Below are 12062 nucleotides of genomic sequence, written 5' to 3'. Positions count from 1 at the left end.
CAGGATTTAAAGCCATAACCTGCGGTACTTCTGGCTCTGGCTGCTTTTTTATTGCTAATATACTGCTAATTGCACTCTGCTGTGTGGTGATACTAATAAAGAGAGATTTAGAAAGCAGGAGGCTGGAGAGAGTAAATCAAGGGCACGGCACAGCCTCAGCTCTCTGCATCACAATTACCCACAGCTCCCGGGCACCGGGAAAGGGTGAGGGACCCCACCACCAGGACCTGCATCTGGGGTCCCCAGAGCACCCTGAGATGCTGGTGGGTGACACATCCTGGGGTGGGAACTGCAACTCCTCCTTGGTGTTGGAGGACTTGTGCTCTCCCTCCATGGCAACAAAGTTTCTCCTGACCCCTTTCTCCTCTTGGAGCTGTGGCCGTGCTGCTTTTTTGTTGTGTTGCCATGGAAATGCTGCCTGCATCCATCCCTGGTCCTGCCTGTCTCCATCCTGCCGTGGTCCTGGCTGCGTCCCGTCTGTATCCCACCCTGGTCCTGCCTGTTTCTACCCTTGGTCCTCCGTGCCTCCCTCCCTGGTCCTTCAGCCGGTGAGTGCCACCAGGCTCCTTCCTCAGGGCTTCAAGGGGGTTCTCCTATCTCTGCGAACACCGGACAAAACATTATTAGAGATGGAAAGAGAGAGAGGGAGGAGGGGGGCACCTGCGGGTTATTCAATCTGTCTCTGCCGGTCCCTTGCTGCAGCTGCCGTGCCCGTGCCTCGGTGCAGGTGAGATTCATCAAGCCAGCCCCCGCCTCCGAGCGGGGTCGTGCAGAGACAGCCACTGAAACGCGAACAGCTGAAATTGATGAGCGTGGCAGGAGGGGAACGATGGCAAAAGCTGAGGGGGGACAGTGACATCCCCGTCACCACCGCCAGCCACCCATGGGCTTTCCAGGCTTGTCCAGCCCCAGGTGACGGCAGAGCTGAAGTTAGGCTGTTCCTGCTCCCTCTGTTCCCAAACCCTCATTTTTGCCTTGCGTTATGGCATGGAAATGTTTGACTTTACAGCCTTAGTTTATATTGCCGGGAAGTAACTTAACCGTGCTCTCTAAGTGTTGAAGCTGCATTTCTTTTTGATGATTTCAAAGATTTATTAAGTTCTCCCAGGGAGAAAGAAGGAACGGAAAAAAAAAAAAAAACCAACCACGCCAGCAAATAAGATTCAGTGGTAAGCCCAGCGAATAAACCCAAAATATATGTGCAGTGTTTAGAGATTTCACTGGAGCATTCACTTGCTGCCAGCTCCTGTCTACAACAGGATGTAGATGTTCAGTATTATCCTTGGCTATAGAAGCTTTGATGCCTGGGGATGCTGTTTTCAGGGTTCCCCTTTTATTTTGGGGGGTCAGGTGCAGGAGCTGAGCAGGGTATAATTGAAGGTTTGCTGTTTGCTAACAGCTGGAACACCAGGAAGTGTTCATCCAAACCACTCAGCTGAAATTAAAACATAGTAAGTGCTTCCTGAGCTGGAATCTGGAGAGGTTCCTGGGCAGTCTGGGAACATGAGAGATGGGTCCAGTTCACCGCACAAGTTAGTTGCAATTAATTAATGAACTGGTTCTATTAATTTACTCCAAAATCCAATCACTGGGGGATGAGGTCACAGCTGGCAGAGACGTACCAGCAGGTTGCAGAGTTTTCTGCAAAATAAATTAGCAGCATTTAATTTCAAGAATCCAAGGGGAAAAAAAAATGTGTTAAGAAATGATGGAGGCCTGGAAATCAGCTGGGGCTGCAGCCAGGAGAGTCATGGCTAGCTGCGAGGTGGGTGGGACACAGAGCCAGGCTTCTATCCAAGGGTATTTATGTACCTGCTCCATCAACGTGCTGCTCCCAGGACTGAGCCATGTGCCTTCAGAGGAGAAATTCCTGGGGGAAGCCAGTCTAAATTACTGTCTCCCCCAAACAGATGTGATTTTGAAGCAATTTTCTGAAGTATGGGATTATTACAGGTAAGTTATATATTGATTTTGAAGGCTTTCAGGTGGGCAGAAACATTATTGCCTTATCACAGAAAAGCTGAAGGGTTGGGGTGGGGCTTTTTTGAGGGAAGAAGAGGGAAATGCACCATAATAAGGCAGAAGTGAGATACAGGAAGGCAGTGATAGGTCTGAGATCTCCAAAAGAGCTCTAGCTACTGAATTATCCTCAGTGAGAGGTGAAAAGCAGTGAATTGTGGTTCTCAAGGTCCCACAGGTGTTTCCCTTCCTCCCTTTTCCCCTGCACCCAGCATCCTTCCAGCCCGGAGAGGCGGCTGCTTATCAGGGGGAGTGCTGAGATAAATCCCCGTTAATCTCTGCTCGCTGTACGTGAAGGGCAATGGCTCTGCATGTTATTTTCTCACCTGTATGGTGAGCTGATGGAAAATCAAGTCACATTCCTCTTCCAGTCCCTGCTCTGACAGAGGCCAAGATGCCATGTTTGGGTGTGGGATGCTGCAGGCAGCGGTGGGAAGATGTACTAGTGTAATTATCCACAACATACCAGCAATCCACCTGCCCTGGGAACTGCAAAAATTGCAGCATTCCTCAATAAAAACTACCCATTGATGGGACCTGAGCTGCCCAGATCCTCCCCAGTGCTGCTGGAAGGAGGATTCCTAACATCTAACCTGTCCCTTCCTCTCCTCCTCACACTGGATGCAGGGAACAGGTTTCTGTCTCCCACTTTGCAGCCATCACCACCTGTATTTGCAGACTCAGTTTTGCCCTTGACAGGCTCTTCTCTGGGTTAAGCAACTCAAATTCATTCAACCTTCTGTGTTTCCCAGATCTTCTGGACTGACTTCATTGAATTCATTAGTGGGTTCTTAGGCCAGGAGGAGGGAAGGTCCTGTCTGAGCCCCAGGCTCATCACTGCAGGTGAATATTCTTCCCCTGCCCTGATGCCTTGAGGCCTTTTGGGAAGGTAAAGGAGATATTTTAAGCAGTTTCGGGGGCTTTTTTTGCCCTTATCTCTTTTGCAGAAGGCTGGCAGCACCACTTGCAACTGAGGAATCAGCTCTCAGCATCTTTATCTAAGCACGTCAATTTGGCTTTTCCTGATCTCAATCCTGCAGGAGCACCTCACTGCTTCTCCCTCCATGTATATATTTAGGTATTTTCCCATATCCAATTAATCCAGCCCCTGCCTCGATCCATCCTGCCTTTCATCCTCCTGCAATAAAGCATCTTTTGTTAGCGGCGCGCTGCCGGCCGCGTTCCTCCATCAGGCTTGTGTAAAATGTCCCCAGCCCCTGCGAGACAGGGATGTTCATTACCCTCTTCTGCAAACCTTGGTGCTGGGGAGGGCAAGGGAAGAGGTTTGTTATATTCTGAGCCCGAGCCTCCTAGATGAGAGGCAGCCAGAGGGATGAAGAGCTCAAGCATTGCTATGGTTTGTCAGAAAAAGTTGGGGCTGTAACCCCAGGAATTGATGGATCTTGCCAGAGCATCATACCAGGGCTTTTTTTAGCACTGGACACTGTATGTGGCTGCATCTCAGTTTGGCCACCCAACGTGGGCCTGAGAGAATCTGAGCTGAACCTTTTTCCCCCCTCTTTTCCCCATCAAAAACCCTCTGAGGTAATGGATTTTTTTCCCACTGATGACATGTTTTATTTCTGTTCTCTCCCCTTCTTTCCCCAGGGATAATGAATCCAGCCTGGCTGGAGTGTTCAGGTGCCTTCAGGGAGGGAGGTGATTCTGTAGGGTTCTTCCTGTACCTGATGGGGCTGAGGGTGTCCTGTCAGTGGGATATCAATCCCAGGGGCTTAGGGAGATGGCACTTGGAAATACAGTTCTTTCCGGGCTACTCTTGCCAGCAGCACAGAGGTATTTTTTGGGAAAGATGCAACTGGGATTGCAATCACCAAGCTGGGCATCACCTTAACTCTGCCCCATTTGAGATGTGTTGTACAGAGCAGGGACATTGCAGGACATTTGGAGATGGGATAGCTTCTCCAAAGCCCTGAAGGATGCAACTCTTCTCCTTGCCCCTTTCCCAGCAGAGGCTTGTGAGCAGGTCATTGTAATCCCTCTCCTTTCCCTCCTGATGGATGCTGTGCTGTTCCAAGTTTGGCGTCAGTGGGTCTGTCAGAAAAATTAATTTTTTAATTAAAAACATTTTTTTTGGTGATGCTTTAATGTCTGGATCTGGAGTAATTATTAGTAGCTCCAGGGAGACTGTGCTTTAGAAAAATTGTTGGTGCTACTGCAAAGGAATTTATCTGATTAACGTCAGCCTTCACACGTGGCTGTTGGGGGGGATGGATGAGGGTGGGAGTCCTGCTGCTCTCAAGCAAACTGATTAATCATGGAAAATGAGGCAGGGTTCTGCAGGTGCTGATTTTCCACCTCAGAGGTGGGCTGGGAGCATCAGTGTGGAGCTCCCTTGCCATCCCCTACCCCGCACACAGGTCCTGGGGTGTGGCTTGAATGACTGGAGAGAGGTGAGCGAAGGGTTTATCCCTTGCTGGAATAAAGAGGAAGAAAAACAGCAAAAGAGAGCATAAGCAAAACCTTGGGTATTTTTGCCCCTGTCCTGGGTGGGAATGGAGGGGCTGCTGCCACCGCAGGGCTGGGGGTGCTCAATGATGTCCCCATCCAGCCCCTGCCCTGCTGTGGCCACTTGCACCAGGGACTAGACTTCTCCATGGCCAAATCCTTCTCCCAGCCAAAGATTCCCTGAAGGAACCAGCTTTCCCTCCAGCTTTTTCTTCCTAACTCCTTATTAGAGCTTTATTCCTGTGTAAGCATTTAGATTCCTCCCAAAACTTCTGGTTCTGGAGGTTTTTTGCTGGTTTAATCCCTGTAGCCCTGGCTGTGCTGGCTGATCCAGCTTTGGATTCTCTTGGCTGGGGGAGATTAACTGGGGAAAGTGGTGTGAAGGCACCTGATTGCTCATTCATCCCTCTTCTGCAAGCACCTCCTGGTGATAGGGCCCCCAGGATGGCGGGAGGGAAAGATGGCAGAAGGGATGGAGGGGATGGGTGGATGGAAGAACAGGAGGGAGGGAGGTAGGCATGCAGCAGGAGGTCCTGGGCTGTCCAGAAGCAGAAGGGCCCAACCCCTGCACTGCTCAGGACCCTCTTCCCCTTGTAGAACCCGTTTACCCAATTTCATCATAACATTACCAGCTGCTTCCCTAGTGGGTTCTGCAGGCTCCGGGCAGATCCTACCCTTTGTGCCCAATTAACAGGCTCCAGTACCCTGGAGAGTGGGAGGCAATACAAATATTTTCCATGTGGTAATAGGACTTTTTTTTTAATTTCTTTTTTTTTTTTAGTTTTTTGGCTGTGGTGCTGTCATTATAATATTGATTTGACATCCAGGTGTCAGAAACAGCTGGATGGCAGAAAAAATGGCAACTTTAATTCATTTTGCAGGCAGGGGAGTGGGGGAAGAGTTTCCTCGAGGCTTTTCCTCCCCCCACCACCTTCCCTCTGCGATGCTCCATGTTCCACCCTGACAGGAACATTTATAAACTGCCACTGTGGGGAGTATTATTAACAGCTCGATTCCTTAAAGATGCAATTAATTATTCACCTGCTTCCAAATCAGTTTAAGCAGCTTCTAAGCTGCAGTGTAAATAAAACCTTCCCAACTTGCCTCTCCTCTTTTGCACATGTATTCCTGGTATTCATAAAGCTGAGCTATTTAAATTGAGCCAAACTAGCAGTTATTGTAAATTACTGCACCTCCATTGGCTTCCCGGGCTCTCCGCTGAGTTACGCCAGCCAGGATTTTAACTCATCCTTGTGGGGATGGCAACTGTCGCTATTTTCTCATTTGCCATATTTTTTAGGCTATTTTTACCTTGTTGCTTAAATCCCTCCTGTTTTGTCGTGCCTGTCCCCCCTTAGCCCAATCTCCCTTTTACCTGTGTGCTATTCAATAAATCATCGCCTAAATGATCCCCTGACTTGAGCATCAGCTACAACGCCTTGGTGCAGGGTTTATTTATATTTTTTTCTTCCCTCTTTGGAAAGATGTTGATTAGGTCTCAGCTGACTGCTGCTTTCAAAGGAGGAAATGCCGACTGCCCTCCAGGGGGGTCTGCAAGAAAAAGGCTCATTTATTGTGGCTAAGTTTCTGGGCTGAAATTTAGGTTTGGCAAATGGTAGGTATTTGGGGAGAAAACATTTTAAAAAGAGGTTTGAACTTTTTTTCTCTAAGGGAAAGCTGAGACCTGCAATGGATTTTAATGGGAGTGGATGGGGCAGAGCTCCTGAAATACCTTGTCATTACCACCTAGAAATGTTGAGCACACAGGGCTGAAGGGACAAGGGAGTGAACAGGAATGCCTGGAGGATGCTCACCTCCATAAATAGACCGAAAAGAAAAAAAAATTAAAAATAATATTAAATGGATAATAATCCCATTTCCTGTTGCAGGGTCTGTCTCCAGCATGAACACAGCAGCTGACTCCTGTGTTTCAAAGAGGCCAGGCCAAGTCTTTGCATAGATTGGCCGTTAACAATGCAGTTAATAATGATAATGGCACAAACGTCCTGTGCCTGTGTGAGCTACACTTAGGAAAATCTGACAGTACCAGGTAATCACCATGTTTCACATTGTCAATGCGATCAATCATGTGGAGAGCCCATTCATCAATCAGCTGTGCCTGGGGCTTAGCAGGCAAGGGGGGAGTACAGGCAGCTCTCAGTGCCTCAAAACACAACTCCTGCGGGAAAAAGTGGTGGTGCCCGGGGATTAGAGTGGGGGGGGAGGTGTCAAAGTCCTGGTGGGCTCCAAATCCAGCTGGGTACCAGGCAAAACCTGTGCTCACCTCTCCTCAAGGGTGCTCCCCCTCTGTGGTGGCTGGGGCTGTCGGGGCTCCTCTGCCAGAGACAGATTGTTTGTTGCTGTTTCTCCATCTGGCTGGAATCACGTCTGTCTTCCACTGTGTTATTTGTTGCCCGATTGCCACCTGTAAGCCATCCTTTCTCCTTGGCTTCCTGGCAAGGAGATGTCCTCAGCTGCATGGCCTCATCACTGCCCCCAGGTCCCTCTACCCCACGTGGGATCCCAGTCCACCAGCGCTGGAAATCCTGCCCCAAGGGACTCTCTGCTCTGAAAAACAGGACCTTGCATCAAAAATCCTCCCTAAACCTGTAGTCCTGGCTCCTGGCAGAAAGGAGCCAGCAGGCAGGGAACGGGCAGCTGTCCTGTGGCAGCTTCGCTCCAGCAAGGGAGGTGATGGAGAGCCTGTCCTCACCCGTGAAGAGGCCAGGGTTGGACCCTGCCTCAGGGCAGTCAGCCAAGCACAGCCTTGCAGAAGGGACACGGATAGGCTGTCAACAGCATGTCATGGGCGGTTTGAGGTCTGCAAATCCTACTGGACAGTCCTTTATGGTTGGTGTGTTGATAAGGGAGAGACATGGGTACTCTCAACACCAACCCTTGTGGGACAGGGACACCCTGGATCTGGGTGGTTCTGGAGTGGGCAGTCCCCACCCTGTGCATCCTCCCTGCTGACTTATGGGTGAGCACACTGGGAGCTGGGAAAGGGCTCCAGGTGCTACCAGCTCGGAGCTGCCGTGTCTGGCAAGGCTGTCAGTCCCGGTCTGCATGAATCAGACAGCTGAAGGCACGGGGACATGGAGGGGACACATGTGACATGCCTGTCACTCCTCTGGCCTTTCTATCCAGCACCAAAGCATCCTGCTGCTGCCAGCTCTGCCTGCATGGCTCTGCTGGTCTCCAGCCTCTGTGCTAGATGGGGATGCAGTCTGGGGATCCCCTTGGCCAAGGAGGCTTCAGGCTCACTGCCAGAGTAGGATTTTGGGCAGAGGATCATAGCCCTTATTCTGCATCTTAGGGAGAAGGGAGCAAACTGTCCTACCCATCTCCCCATTATGCCAGGTAAGTAGAAGTGGTAAACCCACCACAGGCATTGGTGATGCCACCCGCAGACAGCCAAGAGGGTGTCCTGAAGGACTTGGCACTCAATTTGAGCTCTATTACCTGCATGGAACCCTTGCTTGTACAGCACTTTTATAATTCCTGGAGCAAATACTGTTGCAGAACACAGCCCGTGAGCCCAGGCTCAGCACTGTGCTCTCCAGAGGTTGACCTGAACTTTCTCAGAACTCCTAAACCTTCCTTGCAGTGCTGTGGCCAGCACCCTCATCTTCCTCAGTGTTGTACCCAGCTACCTCAGTACCTCTACCTCTGCTCTGATTGCCCAGCAGGTAACAGCATCTCTCTCCTCACAGCTGCACTAGGAAGGGATGCAGGGCTGATAGTGGGGCAGAGTGAATGCCAGGAGCCCCCCATTTGGCTCTCCCCTCCCGTCTCCCAACCTTGCGTGGTCCATTCCCATCTTTTTCCTGGCAGCAGCCCTTTCTTCCTTCCCTCTTCTTTTCCCCACTTCTGGGAGGCTGCTTGATTGCCTGGCTCCCTTCATTAGCATGATACCTCCTGGAAAATTGGTAAACAGAGGTGTATGAATGAGGTGTTGATTGCAATCAGCGGGGGAGAAGGGGGACTGAGAGCGCTGGAGAGGCCAACGATGCTTCTCAATCACCCGGTGGTCCGGGTCGGCTGCTGGAGAGGATCCGCTCCCCGGCACGACCCATGCGGGGCAGCCAACCCACGCACCTCGTGCTCGGGAACGGATCCTCTCCAGCAGCCACCTGAGCATCCCTCTGCAGGAGGGTGCTGCGCGCTCACACTCCCGCCCTTCCCTCTTGGGAGTGTAGGGTGTGGTCTGGGAGAGCCCATGCTCACTGCCGGGATGGGTGCGCCGAGGAGGGGCTGGGCGCCAGGACACGCTGGCCCGTGGGCTGCGTTGCTGGGCGAGGGCAGGGCGCAGCAGGGAAGAGCTTAAAGCGATAATCCCATCACCCATCCTGGAGGCGTCTGATTCACCCTGGCCCTGGGCTGCTGCCAACAGCTCACCCACAAGTGTCTGTCATTAAGCATCTATTTAGGCGTGCAGAAGTTGCCTAATTTTTCAAGCGTGCTGCAAACCCCCAATGTGCTTGAAGTCAGTTGTTGCTGAAAGTACCTGCTATCTCCAAAAATGAGTCATGGGGCACGTGCATCTGATGCTCAGCAGAAATATGTGGGTCAAGGGCCAGCCTGCGTGTGAAATGGACATTTCTCTATTAGCAAAGGGGATGTCAGTGTGTATCAGAACCCTCCTGGGTGTTGGGGAGCGATCCCCTGACCAACACCAAGGCAGACTGCAGCCCTGCATCGCTGGAAAAACTCCCAGAATGATGGGAACCCCGTGGGAAAGTGCCTTTCCCTGTGGAGCATCCTATTGCCACCCAGGCCATCTCTGCTCCATGTCCCCAGCCCTGCTGCTCCCCAAAGGTGGCCTTTGCTCACGGGAGCCAAACTATTGTAAAGCCCTGCCTAGAAAAGACAGCCAAAATAGGATGCCCGAGGATTATTCCCCAGCCATCCTCAGCAGGAAACATGACCACCGAGGATAAAGGCAGGAATTAGAGGAGGACACCTGAAGACAGGGGCTCAGGCTGGGAGAAGGATTCCTGCAGAAAGAGGTAAAACACTGGCAGTGGTTTTTACTCCCCTGCATCTATTATTTGACCTTATAAAACTCTATTTGTGGAGGTGGTTGTTATTTTTTGTTAAAACTTTTAATCTAAAATCCCATTAGGCTCAGCAGTGTGTTCATTTGTGAGCAGAAGCAAAACAGTTTGGTGTTTGCTCATTCCTGTATCTTCCTCACTTCAAACAGATGTAATAAAGTATTTTTTCTTTCCTTCTTGTTTTCCTTTGTGGTTTAGCTTTCTTTAGGAGCCTTTGAGGCAGTTCAGCCTGGTTTTCCCCATTCTCCGCACCGCACGTCTCTTCTAGTTCTGCTGCTTTCAGGTCTGTTGAAATCAAATAAATTCACAGGATGTCCTCTGAAGCAGGGACTTTTCTTTGCCTGGCTCTTCTGCCAGTGGGGTTAAACCAGCCCATCCAGACTAAATTGTCTGACCTTAGGATAAAACAGCATGAAAAGATGCATCCAGGGTGTATTTTTGTGTGGGTGCCTGTCTCTGCCAGGCAGCAGCGGCCTGTGGAGGGGACAGCCTGGTCCCCACACCCATGGAGGCATCACAGTGGCCCTTTGCAGTGATTTTTTTTTTCCACCCCCGTTTCTCTGTCATCTTTATTTCAGGAATTGCTTTAAAACCAGGCTTTGAATAATTCACTGGGAGCATACGGCAGTCCACCCTGATTGCTTCGTCACAGCTTCCCTTGACTTCAATAATTCACTTTCCCACCAGGAGCTGATGTGCTTTCCTTGTACATGGGTTTGCTGCTGAGCACACGCAGCTCCCAGAGCAAAGCTGGTCACGAGGAGGCGTAAAAGGGGATTTAAGGCCAAATGCCTTTAAGAAGTGCTACATTTCAGGCAAGGCAGAGGGTTTGCCAGGCAGCTTCTCCAGCTGTGGGAAACACCAGGTTCCCGTGGGAGCAGGGGCTGTTGGTCATGCAGCCCCTTCCTTGATGTGAAGGCTGGGGGCTGCACCTCCAGTGGGCAGTACCCACTCCTCAAGAGCATCCCAGACCCCCCCAACCAGGGATGTCCCCCAGCCCTATGGCTCCAGCTATTTGAGAGCTGCATCACACCTCAGTCTTCTTATGAGGCATCTAGGCTTGTATTTTCCCCCAGAAAACCAAGCCAAAAAAGGGGGCAATTAGTTGGCAATGACCTGGAACAGCAAGTTAAGAGTGGAAATGGGAACAAGTCATGGGGATTCAGCAGCTTCTGCACCCAGGTCCTGCTTATTTGGGTAAATTAGGGTTTAAGTTAAAGGAAGCACAAAGGCTCCCATTGCAGTATAATGATGGGAGAAGGTAACAGGAAGGGTGATGTAGGTGAGACAAACAGCACCACTCACTCCTTACTGCAAAGAACAACCCTTTACTGATCAGTAACTAAGAACAGGTACCGAGATAAGCTCACGAACCCCAACAGCAAGGCAGAGTTGAGGCAGCGCACAGGCAATGCCAGACACACCCCCTCCACTGCTGATGGGCAGAGGATGACGTGCTGAGCCCCAAACCAGTCTTTATAGCCAGTCCTTTAAGTCCAGTGCTCCGTTTTGGACCCTTCATGCTATTGGCTCGTTCCTCCTGCTGTCATTGGTCCATTTCAACGATGCCTTTTTCACCAATCATTTTCCGAGGTTCTCCACCGATTGTTCCAACAGATGAGAGTGATGTCACCAAGAACGTGGATTGGACATAGCACGAACCAATCTAGAAAACTTCCCCTTTCCCCATGATGTTAACTTTGCCACCTGATGGTTACATGCAGGTATTGCACCCGGTGCACTGCTCGCAGCTTGATAGAACAAGATAATTAACCCAGAAAACATCAACTAACCCAGCTCCCAGCATTAACATATTTACCAACTTAATTAATTAATTATAGAAAACCCAAACTTATTTATAACAGAAGGTGTGATATACATGGGGAGTAAATATAAAATACATAATGTACAAGTGTCTTGGTTTGAAAGACAGGTGTCTGCCAAGGAAGGTGGGAACCTCCCTTGGAATGAAGACTATGACCCCCTTCCCTCCGAATTATTATAACTTTGAAATTAAGGGGCTTTCAGGCAAAGCTATGTGAAAAGCAGGAACAGTTCTGTACTAGTGTGTGTGCGTGTAACCAGGCAAACCAAGAGCACCCACGGCAGCACCAAGGAACGAGAGCAGCGGGCACAGGGAAGTCCCTGCCGCCCTTTGGGCCCTTTCCCTTCGCTGCAGTTCCGCTCGCAGCCGGCGGGGGCGCTGGTGGCTCCCGGCCGGGCGGGAGGCTTCCCGCGCCTGCAGGGGGCGCTGTGGCGCGACTTCACCACCCTCACGCCCTGATGGCGGCCGGGCTGGATGGCGAAGACGCGCTGCAGCAGGAACCCTGGAGCAGCACCGGAACCGCAGGGCGGGCTCACCCGGGGCAGCAAGCAAGAGGCAGCAGAAACCCGGCAGCTGTGGCAGGAGCCGCGGGGAGTCCCGGCAGGCAGGGGGTGCGTGGCCAAAGTGTAGCAAAAAGCCCGGAGCAGTGGCAGAGAAACAGCGGGGCTGGGCAGCGGCAGCCCAGCTCCCGAACA

This window comes from Coloeus monedula, assembly GCF_965178545.1.
Source record: "Coloeus monedula genome assembly, chromosome: 14".
NCBI lineage: Eukaryota > Metazoa > Chordata > Aves > Passeriformes > Corvidae > Coloeus > Coloeus monedula.
The sequence above is the reverse complement of the archived record's forward strand: the minus strand, read 5'-3'. Positions refer to the sequence as shown.